Consider the following 27,591-nt stretch of genomic DNA (forward strand, 5'->3'; position numbering starts at 1 on the left):
GAAAAGATGACTAGATATTTTCCTTCAGATCCTCTAAATACCTCTTTTCTAGTTCTTATTTTGTATTCATAGGTGAAAATCCCATTTTTGGGAAGCAATGTGCCACAATCCTAGCAAAGTACCATATATATATATATACATAGAGAGAGAGAGAGAGAGCAATAATTCATCAAGTATGTATTGAATAATCTGATTCTTTAGATTAACAAACAAAATTTTATTGTTATTGCTTAAAAATAGCAGAAAAATACCTTCGGGCTTCTTAAAAGCATCAGAATTGTACCATAGAAAAGTCAGCATCTCTCTTCGTTACTGTCATCTCCCTCATCCTGCCTAGCTTCACAGACTATAATAAAGGAGAGACAAGGCATTTTGTAAATATCTTTGTGAGTCTGTGGACAGGTCTTTTAAAAAACTAAAAACAAATTCTCCTGGAATTACGGGTATGGAAATTGATTTGGCTGGGTGCTAAGATGAGGAAGTGGCCCTCAGATCATTGCGATAAAAATTACTATGGGATGACTGATCATTTACTGAGCGCATATATTTATTTGCATTAGTTAACTAGTATTTGCATGCTTTTATTCTTCATTTCATTTATAATCTCCTAAAAGGCAGGAATGAGACCTTGTCTGTTTAGGGTCATATATAAAAGACCAACTCTATAAGACAAGGTGAAGGTTATGCGAAGCTTAGTCACTGTTTCTAAGTAAAACTCTCTTCAAGGCCTTGAGACATGACTTGCATAGTTTCCAAGAAAAAAAAATGTGAAGTAGGCAAATCGCACTGATTTTCACTTTGTGTTATTTGCCCTCTGAGTAACACCTTATCATCATCTTTCTCAGGGGCTCACAGTCCCCAGGTATTTAAATGTCCTCATCAGCATCTATTATCTAAAACTTCATTTGCAAAAACAGAAGAATAAAATATTAACCCTTCTGGGGCAGCTTCCCTTTCATCATGGATCAGGGACTTCAGCTAAGGAACAAAGCCCTAACTAACAAATTTCAGGTAGCAACGTATAGGGGAGGTATAATTTTAGGCAACATCCAATAAGAGTCTTCTATGTACATCCAATACCACATCTCGAAGCCTATCGCATGCTATGCTATGTTAGCTTTTTGGCTTCAGAAAGAGAGATAAAGGGGGATGCCGCCCCGCCCTGTAACTATGGTCGGGGCTCCAGCAGTAAACTGTAGAGTGTCAGATCACAGCTCTGTGATGTTCATGCTCTGTGACCATGAGCAAGTCACTTACTGTCCTGTGGCTCAGATCCCCCATCCAGTAAAATAAATAATACAATCTCATAGAAATGATGAGAAGATTAAGTATAAGACTTTGAGAGAAGTTCCCAGCATTGAGTAGTAAGCATTCAATAAATGCTAGCAATTATCACTACACAAGAGTCAGGAGTTTCCCATAAAATAATTGAAGTCAAGGTCTGGAGAGTCACCGCAAAGCAGCTTTTTGCTAATATTAAAATTCTGCATTTGTGCTAACACCAATATTTTGAGTAGGTAAGACAGAGGACTTAGAGATGAATGTTATTTCAATTAACTTCTTGGGCTGGGCGCAGTAGCTCATGCCTGTAATCCCAGCACTTTGGGAGGCCAAGGTGGGTGAATCACCTGAGGTCAGGAGTTTGAGACCAGCCTGGCCAACATGGTGAAACCCCGTCACACCTGTCATCCTAGCTACCCAGGAGGCTGAGGCAGGAAAATCGCTTGAACCTGGGAGGTGGAGGTTGTAGTGAGCCAAGATTGCACCATTGCACTCCAGCCTGGGCAACAAGAGCGAAACTCCATCTCAAAAAATAAACTAACCAACCAAACAAACAAAAAACCCCAACAATTTACATCTTGTGGGGGTGGCAAAGTGGCAGCAGAACTCACCTTTAGTAATAAGAGAGGTAGACCCTGTCTCATTCTCCCCAGGAAGCAATGTGGTCCTTTTCTACTAAGAATAATTACTTTCTTTCTTTCCTTCCCCTGGCCCCCACCCCCACCCCTTTCTTTAAAGATATGAGAATGTAAGAATTCTCCACCTATATTAGACCCATGCTTGGCTCCTAAGACCACACCAGTTTTGATAGTGAAAGTCAAAGACACAACCATAATTGTCCTCCTCAACTTAGCATCAAACATAATGGCTGTTTACCCAACACTATAAATTATTGGCTTACACAACACAATATATTATTGGCTTTTATACAATTATTTATATGTTTTAAAATAAACATCAAGAACAAGTGAGTGTGGAGTCTGTAACAATCCCCATTTAATTGGGAAAATCTTTCTTGCTAAGAGAGGGTTAAGAAAAGGCACTTTTAACAAATTCTTCTCCTTGAACGCCCTTTTCTCTCCCTGCTCTCTGTTCCACAGCTGGCTGAGGACTGCAAGCACAAGGCAGGCAGAACTTCAGGGTTGCTGGGCAGCTTTACAAGTTGGCAGCTGTCTTAAGCACATGCGCAACGATCAGGACAATAAAATATTGTTCATTGCTTCTACCCCACAACCAATTAGGTCAGCTGTAAATATTGGAATTGCTTGGTAAACATGCTGGAAGATTGTGCTGACTTGTTAATATAAGTGAAAATGTAATTAGATTTATAACACTTTTTTTCCAAGTCATAATTTACAACAACAACAACAGGAGAAAAAAAAATCTCTTGCAACCTGCTGAAATATCATTATTAAAATGCACATGAAAAGTCAATTATGCCAGAGGGAGGTATTTAAGAGAAGTGAGTTTCCATACCGTGGGATTACACCGTGGGGATTACATATTTCTTATTTATTTTTTTCCCTAGATCTTTTCTGCTGCCAAATGAAAAGGAACAGATATTTTACTTATTTCACTCTGAAATATTGCTGCAGATAGTGCTAAGAAGTAAACCAAATAATCTGACTCCCTGGAAACCTACTCAATTCTCTTCAAAGCCCCAGGAAAAGCCGAGTAGTCACCATTCTTTTTTATTTATAAGTCCATCTCGCTTTAAGCAATAGTCATGTTCCTTAAAACATGTGGAAATCATTTTTTTTTCCTAAATGCTATTCTGTTTTACACTCTAAATTAGTAGATTATTATATAGAATTCTGTGGGGGGCAGTCCTTATGTAAAGATAAGAAATAAGCCCTCATTTTCATTTTAAAATCTGGAGTTTCCCCTGCTCACAGGGTCATAGTGGGAACGCCACTCTACCCTCACTCAAGGATGGTACAGAGTGGCAGGACATTCATGTGATGTCCCAGGCACAGGTGCCACCACGTGCCCTCCCTGGGCAGGAGGTCTTGGTGGCATCATCCCTGAGCCGGGCTTCATCCCATGAGGAGTGTTTGGGGCTCTGTGGGTTAGGTGAGGACACAACCATTATTGTCCTCCTCAATTTAGCATCAAATATAAAGGCTGTTTACCCAACACTATAGATTATTAGCTTACCCAACACAATATATTATTGGCTTTCGTACAGTTATTTATACCTTTTAAAATAAACATCAAGAACAAATGAGTATGGAGTGTGTAACAGTCCCCATTTAATTGGGAAAACCTTTCTTGCCGAGAGAAGGTTAAGAAAAGGCACCTTTAACAGATTCTTCTCCTTGAACGTCCCTTTCCCTCCCTGCTCTCTGTTCCACCAGAGGGGTTCTGTTCCTTCCTTAGAACCCCTCTGTTCCTCCCAGAGGGGTTCTAAGCCCACTTCCAACCATAACGCAGCCAGGTTGTTGCCCTTCTGCTTCCTGGTTTCCTCCTAATGAATGTAGGTGGTATTATATCTCATCTACATTTAAGGTACCAGTGGGGAAAAAGCTAGTTAAAAAAAATCATAAGGCCATGTATAAATGTGAAAGAAGCTGCCATTTTCTGTCCGTCTCAAACTTCTAAAATGTTCTGTTTAGATAATGGAATAAATATTTTAATGCATTTTATTAGAATTGCTAGTGCATATATTGCAGATAAATTACTCTTTAGGGAAAGATTTTGGTGTTGATACATAAGAATCAACCAAAATAAATCACATGTATGTGTGTGTATATATACACACATATGTATGACTTATTTATACATACCAATACATACATACATTACATATATAATTACAGATATATAATATATATTACAGATATATAATAGTGTTTTATATATGTCATCATATATAACATATATACATTACAGAGATATATATATACACACACACACATTACAGATATATTATATATATACTGGAAGATCTAGAATAGCTAAAAATAAGGAGTGGCAAAGTTTACAGACTTTGATTCAAAGTGGCCTTTTAATCCAGTGATAGGGCTTTGTAATTGAGAGCAATGCAAATGACCTTCCAAAATAAAAATGTCCAGTTTTTATTTACTTATTGCATGTAATAATTATGATTAATACCTTTATATTCACATTTTATTACAAGTAAAGAGCACATTAAAATTTCTAGTTCATAGAATAATATTTTTATGAAAAATATTTTCGTGCAGATTAGCTAGCTTTGCTTCAACTGAAATATTGTTTGATTTTATACTCAGTCAAGCCTGGTGCCTGGATTTTACACTGTTTAGGTATAAATATAAATATCCAGAGATCTTCCTTCTAAAAATCCCTGGTTTCAGCTGTTGCCCACAGCATAGGTATCTGCTGCCAGGACCATGGGCAACGTGCTTTCTTTTTTCTCACTTGACTTCTGTTTTATTCCTTTGAGAAATTCTTTAATGGATCAGCCTTGGAAACCAGTTTTAAGAGACTTAGAGATAGCTCAGAGGCAAAAGACAATTTGAAGGGATTTTTAGGGCCAGGTCAAGTATCTGCTTGGCTTGTGAGTTTAGTCTTCCAGGAACAGTTCCAGTATCTCCTGCCCACAGCCACCGAGGTCCCACTCAAACTAATCGATTTCCATCATGCATCCCCTAGGCCGACACAGGACAAGTTCTGAGCTGAGCAAAAATACAAAATCTATGAACCCACTGGCATAAGGCTTTGACTTCTCTATATAGATTCTATCTGTGTTTCTTTACAGCTAATCGGGACAGATTTGGGTGAATGTGTTAAAAAAGAAAACAGACAAGGAACCATCCTGGGTGGCTTTTACATTTTTCTGTTTTTCAAAGTCAAAGAGCTATGTCAGAGGACTCTCAGTCTTTAGGGAATCAGGAATAAGATCACAGAAGAAACATGTTTGTATAATTACACAAGCAGATCATCTCTGTCAACCCTGATTCTATCCCTCCTTCCAACAGTCTTTCAAGGTCTATCTTCCCATCTAGAACCATGTTCTTTCTTGGAGGTAGGGCAAGGTAGGCATTCCTAATGAGGTGCTCTGTCACCAGACATTCTTATCCCCACCTCCAGATCTGTGGCGCTGCCTCAAGTTCTCCTCCTCCTCCCCCTTCTTCCTCCTTTCCTCTCCTTCAGTTCACCTTGCAGCCACTACATTTGGTTCTGGCATTTTTTCAAGCCAAGAAATGAGAGTAGAGAAGAGATGGAACAGTACTTTCCAAGGTAGGTGTGTATGTAGGTATGGATATAAAAATGTCAGGGGATAAGAGGCTTCTTCAAACCCTTGTCTAATAATATACACCCTGGCTGGCCTGTTTCCACCCTGAGAATCACAGCACACACACAAGGCCAGATGTTGGTGATGGGAGCACTGAAGCAGAAAGGAGATGAGGAGACAAGAGAAGAAACGGAGAAGTAGGAAGAGCAACTGGATTCTGGAAAAATAATTTACTATACCAAATTAGAGAATGCAATTATAAAATCAACACTTTTGCCAAGCACCTGATTTCTCTCTAACTCTCTGTTACCTGCACTTAGAAACACACTCTAAAATAAGCAAAAATGAAGGGCAAAGCAGACGATCCACAGTGAACCCAGCAGGGGCTGCAGATTCCTCACATCTGGGCTAGCAGTTGGGGTAAGGATTCATAGAATCAAGTGAGGAAGATGTGAGAAGGGTTTCTCTCCTCAATTCAGTCAAGCCTCTTGCTTTCTCTATTTTATTCCTAAGGATTTCTTAAATCTCTAGTTTTTCCTCTTTTTTTTTTTTTTTTTTTTGAGATGGAGTTTCACTCTTGTCGCCCAGGCTAGAGTGCAATGGCATGGTCTTGGCTCACTGCAACCTCTGCCTCCTGGGTTCAAGCGATTCTCGTGCCTCAGCCTCCCAAGTAGCTGAGATTACAGGTGCCCACCACCACACCCAGCTGATTTTTGTATTTTTAGTAGAGATGGAGTTTCACCATGTTGGCCAGGCTGGTCTCAAACTTCTGATCTCAGGTGATCCTCCTGCCTCGGCCTCCCAAAGTGCTGGGATTACAGGCATGAGCCACCACACCTGGCCTAGTTTTTCCATTTTTAATTCTAATCCCAAATCAAGCTACTGTCTTCTCTTCCTAGACAAACACTGAAATATCCTCTGGTGTGGTCTTCCCATATCTACACTTGTCCCTTCTTCTCCATTTTTATATCACAGCTTGAGGGATGCATAAAAAATGAAAATGTGAAATACTGCTTCCCTGGAATGGTTTCTCCATGCCCTTGAGAATGAGATCAAAATCCTTAACAATGCCCGTTATCATATAGCTCCTATCTCTCAAAAGCCCTCTAAACTCGAACTATATTCTACCCTCTCACTTGTCCAAATATGCATTATACTTCTTATCTGCCTTGGTCCTGTGTGTATACATAGAATGTGCTTCTGTCTTCCCATCTTTGCCTAATAAATTCTCACTGCATTCCAAGAGTATCCCAAAACTCAACTCTAAATACCCCAGATTACCAAGATAAAAAGACTTTGTATTTTATTAACATCCCAACAATATCTAGCTTCTCATTATAAAGAATGATCTCTTTTCAAACAAAAATATGTCTCTTATGTGGTATTTTAAAAAGCTGATTTAGCAATAAAAGTATTTAAAATAATGCCCAATTAGTTGCAAGTAAGAGAAACCAATTAAAAATAAAGACAAGAAAATTTCTGATAAGGAATTTCAGATCAGAAAAACTCTAAGGGAGAAAGTGATGTTGGCCTTCAGGTGAGACTGGAACCAGGAATGGGAAGTCTGTGTGCCCCACCCAAGGAGGCTGCTCTGTCAGCTGCACTCTACCACGGGTCCATGTGAGCTGTGGTGTAGACCTCACCCTCCATACAAAGGCTCTCTTTACCTCTGTAAAGCAGCAGATGGTTGTCCCTGTCACAAACTAGGTGACTAGCTTCTCAGTTTCCCAGTTTCTCATGACAAGAAGAGAGTATCCAACTGACTCAGTTCAAGTCAGCTTTCTGTGTTATATCAGGAAATGGAGACATTGGGAACAAACTTGACCATTGGGTAGGGGATGAAATAGTTCTCAAAGAAGTAAAGGAGTGCAGATATGGACTTGGAAGAGACTCCAAAGGATTTATTCCAAATAAGCACAAGAACAATAGTCATAGTAAATAAATACTTTTAAGCATTATCACATCAATTAGGACATATGTGTATATTTTATATATATAAAATATAGTTATACATACATATCTGCCCTAATTGATAGGATAATGCTGAAAAGTATTTACGTATTTTATATAAAATATATTTATATTGTATATGTATATAAATATATAATACATTTTAATACATTATATAATATATGTTTTATATATATTATATACGAACAATTTTATATATAGGAAAATTCAGACTGGCTTTCCTCTCAGGTGAAATTTACTTAGCAACTATGATAGCAAATCATTGGGACTTTGCTGAAGTCACTTTCTCAGATCTTCTGGAAGTCCTACATTGAGTGGGCACCGTAAAAGATTGGTTTATGGCTTGGGTATTTCTTGCATTTTAATAAGGCTTGGAAACTTAGACGTTATTCACTGCAGCTGCCAATCAAGTACTTGTGCAATTCAGGCATATATGTATGTGTGTGTGTATATATATATATGTGTGTGTATATATATATGTACACACACATATATGAAATATATGATATATAAAAATATATTTTTAGGTTATATATATACCCATATATGCTGTAATTTTATATAAAATTACGTTTGCCATACCTACTAGGTACTCAGTGGTATAGCACACACTTGTGGTATAAATCTAACCTTGAGAAATGTATGTCTGGTATGCAAGAAAAATTCGCTATCAATTAATTGCAGAATCGATTGAATAAATTAATGCAGAGCATATTTCCATCTAATATTTGTTGAGTGCCTTTGAGATGCGTTGTGCTTTCATGAATTTATTCATGAGAAAGCTGTGTTGAGGGATGGGGCAGGTATTGTGCTAGAGATCAGAAAATTGGGGAAATTAATAAGGAAGGCTTCCTGCAGGAGGCAGGTCTTGAGCTGCATTTGAAATGCCGAATGCTTCAACAGCTGGCGTTCTGTGATCTGTAGGAATAAGAAAAAATTAGTACAAAGCAAAGCAAACCTGATTGGCTTTCCCTCAGGTGAAATTTACCTGGCAACTATAATAGTAAATCACTAGGACTTTGCTCAAGTCACTTTCTCAGATCTTCCGGAAGGCCTGCCTCGAGTGGGCACTGTAAAAGATTGGTTTATGGTTTGGGTATTTGTTACATTTTAATAAGGCTTGGAAACTTAGATGTTATTCACTCCAACCTCCAATCAAGTACTTGCGTAAAAGCAAGACAAACATAACAATAAATGCTAAGCACTCCAGCGTACAGCAACTCTGGCAGGATGTACTGCAGGCTTTATGAATGTATGAAAGTGAATATACAGAAGCTTGGGAAAAGGTCATTGGTATTTTTGGAGCAATAAATCAAGTGTGGAAAGATTTGCATTTTGGCTGTATAACATGCAGGACTGGATTAGAGGGAGAGAATACTTTGAAGTAATATTTCTCTGCTGACTTGTTTTATTAGCTTCTTTTAAACATGTTACATTATTGCTTATAGAATTTCATTTACTCGGATTGGCAGCTTGATAAATACGTCTATTGGCGATGATTTGGATTGCTCTGGGCATTAATATTATTAAAACCTGTCACAAGGAAATGTCTGAAAGATGACTTACTGTAAAGATTGCAGCATGAAATAAATCATCCAGTGGTATTTGTTACCATTTATGGCCTCTTGGAGCTGAGTCAATCCCTTTTTATGTTGCATTATTTTTCAAGTTTTTATAGCCTTACATTATATATTGCTGTCAGAAATGAACAGATGGGGTGTCGAACACAGGCTTTCTGAATAATTCCCACCCTCCAGTTATTGGTATGAAGGACAAGTGCAAAACTGCGTTCTCAAGCAAAAAGGAGAGAGAAAGAGGTGGGGAAGTTGCTGTTGAGGAAAGGGATCCCTTTGTCAGATGCTTTAGGCCAATCCCACCAGCTGGTTGGAATCCCTGACTGGCAGTCACCCTGTTTGGGTTTCAAGCAAGAGATGAGGTGGCTGTATCTGGCACCAGCAGCCAAAAACTGCAGTTTTCAAATGCATTTCTTTCCTGAGTGCCTCTTGCTGAGGCATCCACCTCCACATTTGGAGGTAAATGTGTCATATTACTTTTTTCCTAAAAAGCTGAGAAAAAAAAAAACCTGGTAGAACAAAAAGAAAGATGCACAGAAAGAATTGAATATTCTTTGAGTGAGTGACTAATACTGCAAACATCCTGTTGCTGGGCTTGGGGATGGGGCATGAAGGATTCTGAATAATGTGGATTGTGTTGCAGGGCCCTGGGCATCAATATAAAAAAAAATAAAAGGAGCACCCTGGAGGTTCTCAGCATCTCACAGAGGAGGGAGGAACATGGTGCTCCAAGACTTCCTACACACTGAAGAGCAATGTGCCCTTAGGGGTCATTAGCTGCCCCCACTGACAAGACCGGGCAGCCACTAAACCTTTCGGAAGCCCTTCTACAAAGCTCTGAGGCTTTGCAACCATTGGAGGAGGAGAGAAAGTTAACTCACTAAAAGGCCAGCCAACTGTTTTTTTGTTTGTTTGTTTTTGTTTTTGAGACAGCATCTTGCTCTGTCATCTAGGCTGGAGTGCAGTGGCACCATCATAGCAGACTTGAGCAATTCTCCCACCTCAGCCTCTGGGGTAACTAGTACTACAGTCATGAGCCACCATGCCCAGCTAATTTTTAAAATTTTTGGTAGGGATAGGGTCTCACTCTGTTGCCCACTCTGATTTCAAACTCCTGACCTCAAGTGATCCTCCCACCTTCACTTCCCAAAGCACTGGAGTTAACAGACGTGAGCCATTTCATCTGGCCAAGCCAACCAACTTTTTAAGAGGAGGGGGAAACATGAAATTTTCCTCACCTAGTCTCCACACACACTATGACGTCCATTCTGAGTAGTTGTACAAAGTACTGGCATATTATAGAGGAACAGAAAATAGACACAAACCTGAGTGTCTGGAATTCAAATTCATTGCTCACCATCTTGAGAATTTGAGTGAGTCACTTAATTTCTCTTCATCATAAAATGTGGATAAAAATATTTTTTCCTGCCTACCTCATGGTGTTGCTGGGAAAAGTCAAATCACACACACACACACACACACACACACACACATTCAAGTTTACTGGCCCCTACATTTGTCAAAGATAGGTATTTGAGTCACCATGTTATAGCCAGATTCTTACCTTCTCTCCTATAAAGCTCTGCATCTTCACGAGTTTATCAATCTCTGTTACTCAGCTCCTCATCCCCAGATCCCTAAATGTTCAGCCCTTTCTCCACCATCTCTTAAAAGTGCTACCTTACTAGGAGCGATTTGCTGACAGTCATCTACAGCCTCTCCAAAAAGAGACCCATTCTCTCTTACCACACCTCTTGACTCCCTTGTCTCAATCATTTCTTCTTTTATGTCATTTCCGAAAGCACCTTTCATATGAGTTTCTATTTGTCTCATTCATGTGAGGATGTCATTTGGATAAGCCCATTTTAAAGTCCATATTTACCAATCACACCTGAAACCAGCAGGGCTGTAGAGGAATGTTTCTTTCCAGGCAAAGTTCACAGTGTTGCTCCTTTTCATTTGAGATCTCATTCTTGAGTAGCACAGAAAGTTTTCTGTCCTTAACCCAGAGAGAGAGTGTGTAAAAGGGTGAATTTCAGATAGTTGAGTTTATACAGGCAGTCAATTAGTTATGTATGCAGAGCTAGAATTTCTGTATTCCTGTGAGAGATACCTCTTGCCCCTTCTCTGCCTCTTTTTTCTCATTGCGTCTACAAAAGGACATTTGCATATACCCCATCGTCCTCACCAAATTGGCAGCACTGAGCCCCCATAGGCTGATACATAAGCATTTCACTTTTTTTTTTTTTTTTTTTTTTGAGGTGGAGTTTTGCTCTTGTTGCCCAGGCTGGAGTACAGTGGCACGATCTTGGCTCACTGCAACCTACTCCTCCCAGGTTCAAGCGATTCTCCTGCCTTAGCCTCCTGAGTAGCTAGGATTACAGGCATGCGCCACCACACCCAGCTAATTTTATGTTTTTAGTAGAGATGGGGTTTCTCCATGTTGGTCAGGCTGGTCTCGAACTCCTGACCTCAGGTGATCCTCCCACCTTGGCCTCCCAAACTGCTGGGATTACAGGCATAAGCCACCAGGCCCACCCGCCACATTTAACTGTTAAATATTGCATCATTCTATGAAATATGCATTTCTCTTTTTTCTTTCTTCTCCTTCCCTTCCTTTTCTATCCATCTCTTTTTTGCCTTCCTTATCTTTTGCATTTTATTTACTTTTACAAAGATATATTGAATGAGTCATCAAAGTTCTTAGCATCTTCTGAATAAGCATCACGATGTCTGTGTTTCCACATAGTAATTTTCTTGTCTCATGAGACGTTAAAATTCACCAGGCTGAACAATCAGTGAATTACCTTTTCTTTCCTCTGGACATTTAGCATGAACCAGCCATCAGTGTTCTCTCACCATGCTGAGAAAGTTGATGCTCACCAATTTCCTCTTCAGTTGGTGACCTATCATGCTTTAAAGAAGAGACATGTGGCACTAGGCTTGATGTCTGGCTCACTTAGTAACTGGCAGTCATATATTCTTTCCAGGCTAAATCCCCTATCTGTGAAATTAGAGAGAAAATGAGACATAATCATCTAAGCTTTGAACTTTATCATTTACTCCTGTTCCTGCTGTCATATCTAGAAACAACCTCAGGGTAACTAATTTCTCCTTGTTGTGCTTTGCCTTTTCTGGGAGGAAAGACTTCCACTGGCTTGGCAACATGGCTCATGCCTGTAATCCCAGCACTTGGGAAGGCAGAGGTGGGAGGATCACTTGAGCCCAGGAGTTCAAGACCAGCCTGGGCAACATGATGAAACCCTGTCTCTACAAAAAAAGAAAACCACAAAAATTAGCCAGGTGTGATGGCTCATGCCTGTAGTGCCAGCTACTTGGGAGGCTGATGTGGGAGGATCATTTGAGCCCAGGAGGTCGAGGCTGCAGTGAGCTGAGACGATGTCACTGCACTCCAGCCTGGATGGCAGAGCCAGACCCTGTCTCAAAAAAAAAAAAAAAAAAAAAAGACTTCTGCTGATTATAGTTGCCAAATATCTGTGTCCAATCAGTTGCAAAATACTACCTCATGCAGAGTTCATAAATCCTCTTCCTTCTCCTAGTTTAGCTTTCATTTTTAAAAGTTATCATAAACTCACTAAAACCATTAATTCATGTGTTAAACTATCTGAAAGGTAGGGATGCTTCTTCAGTGTGTTGGGTGTGGGGTTGGGAAGACTTGCAACTTCGACCCAGAGTGACCTGAGATAATGAAGTTTCGTAGTAATGGCTAATTACTGTTACCCACCTCTTTATTATTAATTCCACAATTCCGGCACATAAAATAACTTAATCACTTTCAGAATTTGCATGACTAATGGAGTGAGTTCTGATAGAATAAGGATAAGTTTCATAATTAGGTTTTGCTGGGAACTTGTGCAAACCAGTCTATTTATAATTTGGTCAGCTCCTGATTTTTAATGAGGACATTGAGAGGGACTGAAGCCTCTGGCAGCATTCACTTCATATTTTAATTACCCACAGTAATTCTGACAATTACACACATGTCATAAATCACATCATAATGACCCGTGAAGCAAGTGTATTTAATTACTGAAAGGGGAGTTTTCAGGTTAAATGCGTGGCAGGGTATGCCGTGATGTGAGCCACATTTGAAAACCAGTAGCCGGGCGCGGTGGCTCATGCCTGTAATCCCAGCACTTTGGGAGTCTGAGGTGGGTGGATCACCTGAGGTCAGGAGTTCCAGACCAGTCTGGCCAACATGGTGAAACCATGTCTCTACTAAAAGTACAAAAATTAGCCAGGTATGGTGGTGCACACCTGTACTCCCAGCTACTCTGGAGGCTGAGGCAGTAGAATCGCTTGAACCCAGGAGGTGGAGGTTGCAGTGAGCCAAGATTGAGCCACTGGACTTCAGCCTGGGTAACAGAGTGAGGCTTCATCTCAAAAAAATAAAAAATAAAAATAAAAACCAGGAAAAAAAAAAGAAAGAAAACCAAGCCTCCTGATTCTGTGGCCTAGGAGAAGCAGTCTTCGTGAATAAGGAAAGCTGTGGTTGAATTTCCAGTTTTAACTCTGGCTTGTAAAGATCTTTGAAGTCATCACTCCTGTCCTTACAATAACAAAAAAACTAAACAAACTGAAAATTAGAGACTTTTCTTGGCCCATCAGTGAAACTGAGGTTATAGGGCAAAATCCAGAAATGTGGAGAATCGCAGCTGAGATCTGCTCACTGGGGGAAGCACTGAAGCTGTAAACTAGTAGGAATATTTACATGATAACTGGGATAAATTACTAGAGGCTGAGTGTGGATAAGATATAGAATTAGAAACTCCTGGGGGCACACTTTGGAGGGTTTTGCCTTCAGAAATCCTACCAGGTTCCAGGATTTTTCCAATGAAAGGCCTAGAAAAAGTCCCTCAGAGACTCTGGCAGGGTGAGAGAAAAAGTAACCATTGTGAAATAACAACCAGAGGCCAGATACGACGGCTCACGCCTATAATCCTAGCACTTTGGGAGGCCGAGGAGGGCAGATCCCCTGAGGTCAGGAGTTGAAGACCAGCCCGACCAACATGATGAAACCCCGTCTTTAGTAAAAATACAAAAATTAGCGGGGCATGTTGGTGGGTGCCCGTAATTCCAGCTACTGGGGAGGCTGAGGCAGGAGAATAGCTTAAAGCCAGGAGAAGGAAGTTGCAGTGTGTGAGATCGCACCACTGCACTCCAGCCTGGGCAACAGAGCAAAACTTTGTCTCAAATTAAAAAAATAAAAAAAACTGAAGTCAGGAGTTCGAGACCAGCCTGGCCAACATGGCGAAACCACATCTCTACTAAAAATACAAAACTTAATTGGTCATGGTTGTGGGCGCCTGTAATCCCAGCTACTCTGGAGGCCGAGGCAGGAGAATCTCTTGAACCCAGGAGGTGGAGGTTGTGGTGAGCCAAGATTGTGCCATTGCACCCCAGCTTGGGAGACAGAGCAAGACTCTGTCTAAAAAAAAAGAAAAAGGAAAAAAGAAATACAATCAGAGCATTCTCCATTACAAGGACCTGCTCTCCAGGGCTTTGCCTCAGCTGAGGGAATGGCATGTCTCCTACTCTACCCCTGTATCACCTGAAGAAGAAAGGAGAAACATGGGGAGTTAAGATCCATGCTGATGGTCACAGCTTCCAAAAACAGACCCACGAAAAATCGGAGACTTCATCATACAATCATATAATCTTCCCGTATCCCACACATTACCACCACACCAATAGGGCTTCAGTATCACAAAAGGGAATTATAGTTGAAAGAGGTGCAAGGTACAGATTATTCAAGAAGGAGTTCTTAGGAAAACCCAAAGACAACAAAGTAGACAAAAGCAATGACACTAGAGGAATTTAGAGCCTCTGAAAACTGCAGCTACAGCAAACAAACAGTGCAATTCCTAGCTAGATTAACATAAAACCTCACACTGAACACCTATTTACCTCAGTTCTTATTATCCAATATAACATATCCTATTGTAAAACAAAATTGCAAAGAATGCAAAAAGCCAAAAACAAAACAAAACTCTCTCTGAGATGTTCAATTTAAAACCACACCATTTATAAATTCGGAAAGGAGACTTTATTTCTTGTAAAAGGTTGCAGCCTGTAAGGTGGCCATCCCACAAGCCAGGAAGTGTGCCTCCAGAAAAAACGAGAAACAGGAATTTCAAAGGAGAAGGGGTTGAGGTAGGAGATTTATGTTGAACAGGTTGGCAAAACAAACGTATTCAACAGGTTACAGGAAGAGCTATGGATATGCATGCAACATAAGACCCATGTTTACCTTGGGGTGGAGACTTAATATTTTTTTAATGTCAGCTTTAGGGGTACAAGTGGTTTTTTGGTTATATGGATGAATTGCATCGTGGTGAAGTCTGAAATTTTAGTGTACCTGTCACCAAAGCAGTATGCATTGTACCCAATATGTAGTTTTTTATCCCTCATCCTCCTCCCAATGTCCCCCTTCTGAGTCTTCAGTATCCCTTATACCACTCTGTATGCCTTTGCATACCCATAGCTTAGCTCCCACTTAGAAGTCAGAACATACAGTATTTGGTTTTCCATTACTGAGTTACTTCACTTAGAATAATGGACTCTACTTTCATCCAAGTTGTGACAAAATACATTATTTTGTTCTTTTTTATGGCTGTGTAGTATTCCATGGTGTATATATACCACGTTTTCTTTATCCACTCATCAGTTGATAAGCACATAGGTTGTTTCCATATCTTTACAATTGTGAATTATGCTGCAATAAACATATGTGTGCAGGGGTCTTTTTGACATAATTACTTATATTGCCTTTGGGTAGATACCCAGCAGTGGGATTGCTGAATTGAATGGTAGATCTGCTTGTGGTTCTCTAAGAAATCTCCACACTGTTTTCCATACAGATTGTACTAATTTACATTCCCACCAACCGTGTAGAAGCATTCCCTTTTCGCCACATCCACTGTTTTTTGACTTTTAATAATGGCTATTCTGGCTGGAGTAAAGGTGATATCTCATTGTGGTTTTAATTTGCATTTATCTGATGATTAGTTGAGCATTTTTCTGAAAACGTTGAGCATTTTTTCACATGTTTATTGGCCATTTGTATTTTTTTTTTTTTTTTTTTGGAGAAATGAGACATTTAAATGTATCACAACTAGGCCCTAAACATCAAAATGCCTTTTCAGGGCATGAAGGCATGTAAGAGTGTATCTTCTGGAAACTGGCCAGAACCAATCCATGGTTGATGGTCTTCTTATCTATAGAAAGTGCTGAAATCAGTCTCTTGTCCAATAAAAGCTGTAGTTATGGCTGGTAGAGATTAGTTAGTCAGAATGTGGTGGTGAACTACAAATTGTTTTAATATTGCTCATCTTGAGGTCAGTGCTTGTTTAGCTGCTAGAGAAACAAACAAAAAGCTTTGTGGCAGTTAGAATGTCATTTATTTCTTAGGTGTAGGGTACATGACTTAACCCTTGCCTAGAATGGCCTTAAGTTCCATTTGTAATTTGGTATCTTATTGCCACAAAGTGTCTGTTCTGTCAGTCTTATAATCTCTATTTTAACATTAATACTAGTCAGTAGTTATGTTGAAACAATAGAAGGGACGGGGGTATCATGAGGCTCATCTAATCTCCTCTCCTGTCATGGCTGGGAACTCAGTTTTTAAAGATTTTTCTGGGTTGCCCTTGTCCAAGAGGGAGTCTGTTCAGTTGGTCGGGGAAAGGGGGATTTAGAATTTTATTTTTATTTTATAGAGGAGAAAAACCAAGTAACAGAAACAAATTAAGAGATGATACCAATTTGGAATTATCAGAATTTGAAATAAGTATGATTAATATGTTAAAGACTCTGATAGAAAACATAGACAACATGGAACAACGAATGGACAATGTAAGCAGAGAGGTAGAAATCCTAAGAAATAATCAAAGAAAATACTAGAAATCAAAACCACAGTAACAGAAATAGAAAATGCCTTGATTGGCTCACCAGTAGACTGGACAGTGTGAAAAGGAGAGTAGCTTTTCCTGCCACTCTTCCCTCCCCCACAGCACCACTCTGGCTGCACCGTGCTCTGAACTCCAGGCTTCTGCTAAGCTAGTGCCACCTTCATCTCCCTTCAGCCCCATCACGATTATCTTCCAGGACCTCATCAGCCACAATGAGATGTTCTCTGACATTTACAAGATCTGGGAGATCACAAATGGGCTGTGCCTGGAAGTGGAGCAGAAGATGGTCAGTAAGACAACAGGGAACACTGATGACTCACTCATTGGCAGAAATTCCTCCTCTGAAAGTACTGAGGGTGAAGTTACTGAAAGCACGATAATCACTAGTGTTGATATTGTTACAAACCATCACTTGCAGGAAAGCATCTTCACAAAAGAAGCCTACAAGAAGTATATCAAAGATTACATGAAATCAATCAACGAAAAACTTGAAGAACAGAGACCAGAAAGAGTGAAACCTTTTATAACAGGAATGAAGAACAAATCAAGCACATCTTTGCTAATTTTAAAAACTACTAGTTCCATTTTTTTTTCTTTTTGAGATAGGGTCTCGCTCTGTCACCCAGGCTGGAGTGCAGTGGCACAATCACAGCTCACTGCAATCTCTGCCTCCTTTGTTCAAGTAATTCTTCTGCCTCAGTCTCTTCAGTAGCTGGGATTACAGGCATGCACCACCATGCCCAGCTAATTATTGTATTTTTAGTAGAGACAGGGTTTCACCATGTTGGCCAGGCTGAACTCGAACTCCTGACCTCAAGTGATCCACCTGCCTTGGCCTTCCAAAGTGCTTGGATTACAGGCATAAGCCACATGCCCAGCAAAACTACCAGTTCTTTATTGGTGAAAACCTAAATCCACCTGGCATGGTTGCTCTGCTGAACTACCGTAAGGATGGTCAGTATGACCCCATATATGATTTTTTAAAGAATGGTTTAGAAATTAAAAGATGTTAAGAAATTTGGTAATTACTTTGGATCTATCACCTGTCATCATAACTGGCTGCCACTTGTCATCAACACAACACCAGAGATTAAGACAAATGAGACTGATGTCATCTTGAGCTTTTTAATTGTTTTGATTCTGACTTATTTGGTGTGGAGGCATCACTTTTAAGGAAAAAAAAACTTGTCATGTAGATTGTCTAAAAATGAAATGCATTTAAACTAAGAAAGAGAGGGAATAAGTACTCTTGAGGATACATCTTCAGAAAATTTCCAAACTGATATAAAAGGGCATAAAGAAGAATAAAAAATAAGAACAATATCAAAAGAAAGTGGGACAAATTTAAAATGTGAATATATGCATAACTGGAATATGAGGAGGAGAAAGAAAAATGGAGAAGAAGAAATGTTTGAAGTAATAGTAGCTGAGACCTTTCTAAAATTAATAATGCCAACCCACAGACCTGGAAAGCTTAGAAAACAGGTAGGATACATAACAAAATATATACAACTATGCATATCATATTCAAACTACTAAGAAAAAAAAGAGAAAATTACAAAAGAACCCAAATGAAAAGAAGTCATCTTGCCCATGGAGAAACACGGAAAATAATTATAGTTGTCTTTTTGTCAGAAACCATAAGTAAGAACAAAGTGAAGTGAATTAAAGTATTGAAAGAAAAAACCCCATCAACCTAAAATCCTATTTGCAGTAAAATTTTTCTTCAAAATTGAAGGAAACAGGCAGACTTCCTCAAACAAATTTTCTTCAAAATTGAAGGAAACAGGCAGACTTCCTCAAACAAAAACTGAGGCAGTTTATCACCAGCAGGCTTACCCTACAAGAAATGTCAAAAGATAGTAAGAAAGCCTTCAGGCAGAAGGAAAATTATATAGATCAGAAACTGAGATCTATATAAAGAATATTCAAGACAGAATAAATGAATTAAATTTTTTTATTTTTAATTGACTTAAAATATAACTGTTTAAGGTATTAATAGTAAAATTGTATGAGGTGACCAATATACCTAGATACTTGAAATGAATGACAGCAGCATCATAAGAGATGGAAAGGATGAGTTGGAAATACTCTGCAATAAGCTACATGCACTATACATTAGGCAGTGTAGTGTTTTTCAAAGAGAAACTTAAATCAGTTAAAAATATATATTGCAAATTTGAGGTCAACTCCTAATTTAAAAAAAATATATAAGTGTTGTGTTGTGCTACAAAAAGAGATAAAATGAAATCATATAAAATGCTCAATCAAAACCAGAGAAGACAGGAAAGAAAGAACAAATGTAACAAATTAGAAAACAATTACAAATGTGGTAGACATTAATCCAACCATATCAATAATTTTTTCAATATGAGTGGCATAAATACAATTAAAAGACAGCTATTGTTAGAGTTGATAAAGAAACAAGATTCAACATGTGCTATATATAAGAAATCTACTTTTAATATAAATATTTGGACAGATTAAAAATAAAATAATGAAGAAAGATAAATCATGCTAACACTTACTACCTTTTTTCTTGATGTCTATTGTGTTTATTATTAGTATAGCCACTACAGTTCTCCTTTAATTACTATTTTCATGCCGTTATTTTCCATCCTTTTACTTTCAACCTATTTTTGCTTTGAATCTAAATTCTGTCTCTTGTAAATGAAATACATATTTTATGAATATTATTACAACCTCTGTATTTTTATTAGTGTAATCTATTTATACCTAAATTGATTATGAATAATGAAGCATTTAAGTCTGCCACTTGGTATTTTTTATATATGTCTCTTGTCTGTTTTTAATCTATTCCACCATTACTGCCTTATTTTATTGTTAAATAGATATTTTCTATTGTACCATTTTAATTCTCTTGTGATTTCTTTTAGAGTATTTTTATTTTATTAGTGGTTGCCTTGGAGATTACAATTAACACCTTATAGCAATATAGTTCATATTAATACCATCTTATTTTCACTAGTACGTAACTATTTTACTTCTATGTAGCTCCATTTCTTTGCCCAACTTTATGCTATGATTATCATACAAATTACATCTTTATAATATTATAGGTTCATCAACACAATCCTATAACTGCTTTGCAAACTTGTATTTTAAGTCAGACAAGATAATACAAAAGGATGGATGGATGGATGCTTGGAAGAATGGATGGATGGATGGGCGGATGCATAGAGAGATAATACTATCTTTCCTATTTACCTATGTAATTACTTTTACTGACACTCTGTTTCTTAATGTGGATGCAAGTTAATGTTTGTCATCCTTTCATTTCAGCCTAAAGGAATTGTAATACTCTTTAGTATCGTTTGTAATAAAAGTTTGCAAACAATTCTGGCCATTTTTCTTCATCTGAAAATGTCTCCATTTCTTCATCATTTTTGAATAATACTTTGTTGGATATAGAATTCTTAACTGATAAGCCTTTTTTTTTGAGAACTTTATATATGTTCTTCCACTGCCTTCTGGCTTTCATGGTTTCTGATGAGAAATTAGCTGTTAATCTTATTAAGGATCCCTTGTAGATGCTGAGTTGCTTTTTACTTGCTGCTTTCAAGATTCCTCTTCGCCCTTGGCTCTGAACAATTTGATTATGGTATATCCACGTCTGAATCTCTTTGAGATTACTCTACTTAAACTTCCTTTAGCTGCTTAGATATGTAAGTTAATGTTTTCATTAAATATGTAAAATTTGTGTCCATTATCTAAGTACTCTTTCTTCTTCTTTCTCTCTCTCCCCCATTTCTGAAACTCCCATTTTGTGTATGTTGATACACTTTATGATGTCCCACAGTTTTCTGAAGCTTCTGTGTATATTTCTTCAATAGGTTTTTATTTCTATTTTTCTGACTGCATTATCTCCATTGACTTATATTCAAGCTCATTTATTCCTTCTTCTGCCAACTCAGATCTGCTGCTGAGCTCCTCCACTAAAATTTTCTTTTCAGTTATTGTACTTCTTAACTCCAGAATTTCCATTTGTTTTTTTCTTATAATCTATCTCCTCACTGATATTTTGTATTCAGTGCTATATTGTTCTCATACTTTTCTTTAGTTCTTTAAAAATGGTTTCAGTTAGTCCTTTAAATATATTTATAATGGCTCTTATAAAATCTTTGCCTAGAAAGTCTGGGCTTCCTTCCGGACAGTTTCTATTGGTGTTCCCACCCCCCACCCCCCACCAGGTATGGTCCATACTTACTGTGTCTTTGTGTCTCATAATTTTTTGTTGAAAGCCAGGCATTTTAAATAATATTATATGACAACTCTACAAACTATTTTGCTATGCTTTATTGTATATTGACACTTAAATCTCTACTCACTTAGCTTTATGATCAGCTAATGATTGCACTGAGATTTCCTTAAATGCCTTGAACTGATAAGTCTTCTTATATTTGCCAAGGGATTCTGTGTGCATGTTGAGGTAGTTCCTTTGACATTTTAGCAGTTTACATCTTTGCCTAAGCCTTCGTTTTTGGTTTGTGCAGTCTCAAGATCAGCCAGAAGAGATTAGGAATACCTCAGGTTTTTTTTCCCCTGGGTGTATTTACAACTCTGCACATGCACATGGTTTTATTTTTATTCAGTTTCCTACAGTGAATGTTTCAAAACCTTTTAATACCCTCTATAGAAGTCTGTTATTTTCTTTTGTTTTATTTGAGACAGAGTCTTGCTTTGTCACCCAGGACAGCGTGCAGTGGCATGATCTCAGCTCACTGCAACCTCTGCCTCCTGGGATCAAGCAATTCTCCTGACTCAGCCTCTCAAGTAGCTGTTATTACAGGTGTGCGCCACCATGCCTAGCTACTTTTTGTTTTTTTTTTTTTTTTTTTTTTTTTTTTGTAGAGATGAGGTTTCGCCATGTTGCCCAGGTTAGTCTTGAACTCCTGGCCTCTGGTGATCCACCTGCCTCAGCCTCCCAAAGTGCTGGGATTACAGGCATGAGCCACCACATCTGGCCCTCTCTATAGACTTCTAATTCTCCAGCTTTTTCTTTTGAAGATTTTTGTGGGTCTTTTTTTTTTTTGCGACATTGTTAACTATAACTCAGATATTTGCAATTTAAAAAAATTACTGCTGATTATTTTTTTTAAATGCCTCAGGAAAAATTCCACTGAGAAAACTCCCAGGCCAAATAAAGATAAGCCCTGTGAGTGTGCACTTCCAGGGAGCTGCTAGAAAGCTCAAATAGTAACATATTCTGTGAATAAGGATATTTAACAGCTTCAGATCTATTATTTTCTCTCTGGTGGCTGCTAGACTGCTGGTTTTCAGAGCTACTGTTATTGTAAGGCTTCTGATCTTGATGGCTACTGTTGAACTAAAGATAGTGGAATGGGAATAGCGCTTCTCAAAAATGCCATGAAGCTTATTGTTCTTCCCAAGATCTCACCATTTTTCTTAAACAAATACTCCTCATATTGTTTCAAGTCTCCAGTTTATTTCCAGAACTCTGAAGATGTTGATTTTGATAATTTTTTTGTCAATATTCTCATTGCTTGTGTAGAATAGTGAATATTCAAAGGCCCTAACTCTGCCATTCTGGAAGAATGTCCCTTGTAGTTACTTTTTATAGTTATTTTTCATCTTCCTATTAAACTTGTAATGGTCCCTTAACTTGGTTTAAGACCATCTCTTTGCAGCAACGCCTTCCTTCATCTCTAACTTGACACTTTTAATCTGCAAGCCAAAAATCCAAAAATGTTAGAAATATAGATAATTCATGAAAAAATTTTCGATTAAGAAATGCCACTGAGTATTTGTGATATCTTTGGTCTATGCAAATGCTATTTTAAAATGATGTCAGGCTGCTTTCTAGATTAGAAGTCAAAATCCACTTCACTACCTGTTTTTATATGGTTTGCCATACAAAAGCATTGTATTTAATTTGCAATGAAAGTATACTGTGGTAAAAGACTACAATATATGTTGATATTATCAAACTTGGCACTTATCACAATATTCTCAATTCATGGTAAAGCCATGGTTAGAAAAATTATAAAATTTTAAAAGAACATCTTAGCACAGCAGAATTTGCAATCAAAGTTTGTTTCTGAGTGACTCACTTGTTAGCCAAGCAAGAGAAGTCATTTACTAATGGTGAATCAATTAAATTGTGTTTGATTGCAGCAGACGAAAAAATGTATCCAGACAAAATAAAACTGCCTAGTACTATTAACCTTTCAGCAAAAATCATTGCTGGAAGTATTGAAGACATCAGAAGCAATATCAATGTCACTTAAAAATGAGGAAAATAGTTGTGAGTGGTTTCTCTCAGCTTTTAATATGTTAACATATGTTACTGATACAGCTTAGTTATTATTTATTCAAGGAGTCAAGGCAGAGTTTGAAGTACCTAAATGACCTCTGTGAATAGTCTGCATGGCACAACTACCTGTGAAAATATATTCAAAGAAGTTGAGAAAATATTAATTCAGTATAATCTGAAGCAGAATCTGCTAAGATGTATTACAGATGATACAAAAATACATGTGGACCAGAAACAGTCCTAGTTAGACAAATTTACAAAGTTCGTAAAATGTAAAATGCATAAAGACTATAGTCCTTATTGTGTTATCCATCAGAAAGTATTTTGTGAAGAATATATTAATTTATCATGAGTTATTGAACCAGAAGTGTCAATGGTGAATTTTGTTAGCTCTCATGAACTTTGCCATTGTTAGTTCCATAAAGTTTTGTAAGAAATAAAATCTGAATATCCTGACTTACCCTACCATACATCAGTTTAAGAACTTAACAATAGTAAAGTTTTTTGTGATTTTTTTTTTGGAAACAGAATCTCACTCTGTCACCCAGACAGAGTGGGTGCAGTGGCACAATCTCAGCTCACTGCCCCCCAGTTCAAGTGAATCTTCTGCCTCAGACTTCCAAGTAACTGGGATTACAGGCACTGACCACCACGCCCAGCTAATTTTTATATTTTTAGTAGAGATGGGGTTTCACCATGTTGTCCAGGCTGGTCTCAAACACCTGGCCTTAAGTAATCTGCCCCCCTCAGCCTCCCAAAGTGCTGGGATTGCAAGCATGAGCCACTGTACCTGGCCTTTTGTGTTATTTTAAAAACCTGGATCAAGATTAAAATGTTTCTGAATAAGAAGAACTGTGCTGTCAACCACCATTTCCGAACACTAAATGACTTCAAAACTTATTATTCACTGCAGGTTTCATCATCTCTATTAACAAATTTAAACTTGAAAGTCAAAGCAGAGCTAACATGTGAAACTTATACTATCATAATTACAATGACAATTATCAATCTTTGAATCACAATTAATGTCATTCTTCTTTATATACTTCCCATGCTGTCAAAAGTTAAAATAAAAAATGAGATTACTATTTCCACACAAATTTTCTGTAGATATATTTTCTGATCTCAGTTTCAGCATTGTCATTTTAGACCTTGATGCAAGTGCTAAAAAAATTCTATATTTCAAAGTTTACTTAACAATGCAGCTGAGAAGTTTCTACCTAAACTTTCATTGCAAGTGATTAATCTGCAATATAACGACATGCTAAAAGGCAAATATCAAAAGAAGAATCTAATAAAATTCTATAAATGCCTTCTAAGCAATAAATATACTCAATTATTATAGAATCTTATGCTCTTGGAGCACTATTGGTATTTGATAGTACCTATCTGTGTGAAAAGACTTTTTCAAAGATAAAATATGTTAAATTTTGTTGTTGTTAACATTAACATATGAACATTTGCAATTAATTTTGATTATAGAGAATATTAACTATGAATGCCAATTTTTAAAAATCCCTTAAAAATTATTTTTTTCATTAGTAGACCTATAATTTAAGAAATTTAAATTACTAAACTATTATATTTTAAATATCATCAATGAATATTTATAAAAACTTATTTTCTTTCTTGTTATGTAAGTACCTACATGATATCGATTTAGCCTCTTGGCCTGAAGAGCTTAAAATATTATATCTAGCCCTTTGCAAAATAAAATTTGTCAACTCTGTTCCAGATAGTTAAGATGAACAGTATCACATCAGATGTCTGGAAACAATAGTCAAAGATTAGATTTATGATAATTTGATAAGAGCAATAATTTTCATTCCAAACTATTAATAAATGTTTTGAGTTTAGATTAATAGGTTGTTGGAAAATTGAGAAAAGTAGGGGTAAATAATACTTTTAAAGAGAAATTGACTCAATTATATAATCTCAATTTTCCATGGAAACAAAAAGTAATAGTACAGCAGATAAAGGAATCAAATAATAGAATGCGATGATCTTTAAGACATCTAAAATTTGGTGTGGTTACTGTTGGACTTTTACCCCTGGAACTCTGAGAAAGAAGGTCCGTTCCTTTGAGGTGATCAAATAGAAGAGGTTGGAGGAAGATTTCAGAGAACATGCAGTTTATTTTCTTTTTCACACAGTAAAAAGAGCTTAGACATGATTGGGAATCTATTTCAATGGAGCTTTTGATATGAAAAAGAAAGAGATTATAGGAAAACATTTCTTCTTGCAAAATAATCAAGAAACTGATCACCAGGAAGTGAGATATTATTTATATTTGTATTAAGATAGTTTCATACAGATGCCAATTTATTCTAGTCTATAAAAGCCAAGGTTGATTACCTAAAAAACTTTCACAGTACACAATTTTGCATCTTCCATTTACTCCACAAGATCAGTAAAGAGAGATGCATGTGCTTCTGCCTGAGTTATAACTAGTGGTGAACCATGGGGTGATTTTGTTCTTGCTATGGGACAATAGCAAAAAGAGTCTGAGTCAAAACTCACTTATCAGCATGCACAGTGGTTCCACTGTGCAGACATTTGATTATACATAAGACAGAATTTTATTGCCAAAAGCTGTGTGTGTGTGTGTTTGGTGGTGATTTTCAAATTGTAGAACAATTCCCATAAAATTTATAGAATCATTCTCTCTCTCTCCCTCTCTCTCTCTCCCTCTATTGTAGAAAAATTCCCATAAAATTTATAGAATCATTCTCTCTCTCTCTCTTGCTCTCTGTCTATCTTTTTCTCTCCCCCCATAAATGGCTGCAACTAAGTACAAAACATTTACAAGGAAATAAATGACTTCCAGTATTTCCCTCTGGAGCTTTAGAATAAGAAGTGGAACATCTAAATAGTTTCTTGATGCAACAGGTCTTAGCTTCAAGGAATCCAAATATGAATGTCACCAAGAGTCACACATCAGGAAAGCTGAGGACTTAATGACCTTTAGAAACTCCATTTCAAATTAGAGGTGAACAGAGCAGGGTGAATATCCTCCTTCTTACCCCTTTTCATTTTCATTCACCTTTAATTTAAAAAACTAAAGCACAGGAAACATCTAAGCATAAGTGCCCCTGCCTTATGGAGGCCATCTCACCCTGCACTTCTACGGCCCACTAAAAAATTCTGACGCTTACCTTTCATCCCTAGTCACAGACCTACACTAATCACATCTTCTTGTTAAAGAACACTGTCCATAACCTTTTCCCTCCCACAAGAGACTTCTAATTTTAACTTTTCATCTTTAATCAAGGTGTGCCTCCTTTTATAAATAGCCATTGTGTAACGCACAGACAGGGAGGACTCCATGTCATGAGTGATCCCAAATGGCCTCCATCTCCATTATCTCCATTGCTTCTTGATAGGTCGCTGGTACTAAGTAAAATGTTGTAACACTCAGGATGCCTGTATTCACAGGCTTTCCTCCAGTGATGGCTTCCAGACGTGAGGAAATTTTTAAAGTTTGTGGTCCTCAACGCATCATTGGGTCCTTCCAATGTTTTCAAAAATCCATAATCACCAGCTATGTTGACTCCATTTCAACATTCAGCCACAGGGATTTCAGAGAAACTAAGCGATATGGATAAGAAGACTTCACAAATAACTTCCTATTTCTAGAGAAAAGACATTAAACTATTCATATACCCTGCAATTATTTTAATTTCCTCTGCAGCGTTTGATACCTGCCCCCTGTATCCCTCTCTCACATACATAAACACATGTGCACCTCACACCAGTAACATTTAGATGGGTGCTATTGTTTCCAGTCCCAATTCCTTTTGGGACTGTTAATAATGTTAATAATTTTCCAGGCCAAGCCTCCCAACCCACTGCATAAGGAAAGCATTTATGTCATGTTGAACCCTGACCTGAACTCAATCCCATAAAACCTTGGGAAGTGGATCAATACAATGAAAAGGGAGGTAGTTTTCAGATATCTCATGCTCCGATTCCCCATCTCCATACCCCACCAAAAAGGAAAAAAGAAAAAAAAAACAGTCTTGTGTCTGAAATTTGCATTTGTTTCAGTAATGCGTTTTAGCATTGAAAGTGTCAGAGTAACTGACTTCATTGTTCAGGTCCTTGTCCAATACACAAAGAAAACCTTATGCCAACAACTGTCTATGGGAGGGAAGTATTTTTTATTTAGATCAACTTCTACACTTACTATGCAAGTTGATATTTAGAAAGTGTTGGAGAGTGTGGGAAAGAGCACCTAAAACTACAACCTTATGCTGAAAAAAATTGGCTGAAGAAATTGCTATCATGAGGATTGAGACTTGCCCTGAGCTGAGGGCACAGACTCCG

The 27,591-nt window shown here is 37.7% G+C and overlaps 1 protein-coding gene and 1 pseudogene across 3 annotated transcripts in view; both read left to right on the forward strand.

The window, feature by feature from the left end:
- Positions 1-27,591, forward strand: part of KCNU1 (potassium calcium-activated channel subfamily U member 1) — a 156,120-nt gene that overhangs the window by 91,301 nt on the left and 37,228 nt on the right. The gene's annotated exons all lie outside the window — the stretch shown is intronic.
- LOC103783681 (translationally-controlled tumor protein-like) lies at positions 17,161-17,983 on the forward strand (annotated as a pseudogene).

The sequence above is a fragment of the Pan paniscus genome, chromosome 7, assembly GCF_029289425.2.
Source record: "Pan paniscus chromosome 7, NHGRI_mPanPan1-v2.0_pri, whole genome shotgun sequence".
Taxonomy (NCBI): Eukaryota; Metazoa; Chordata; class Mammalia; order Primates; family Hominidae; genus Pan; species Pan paniscus.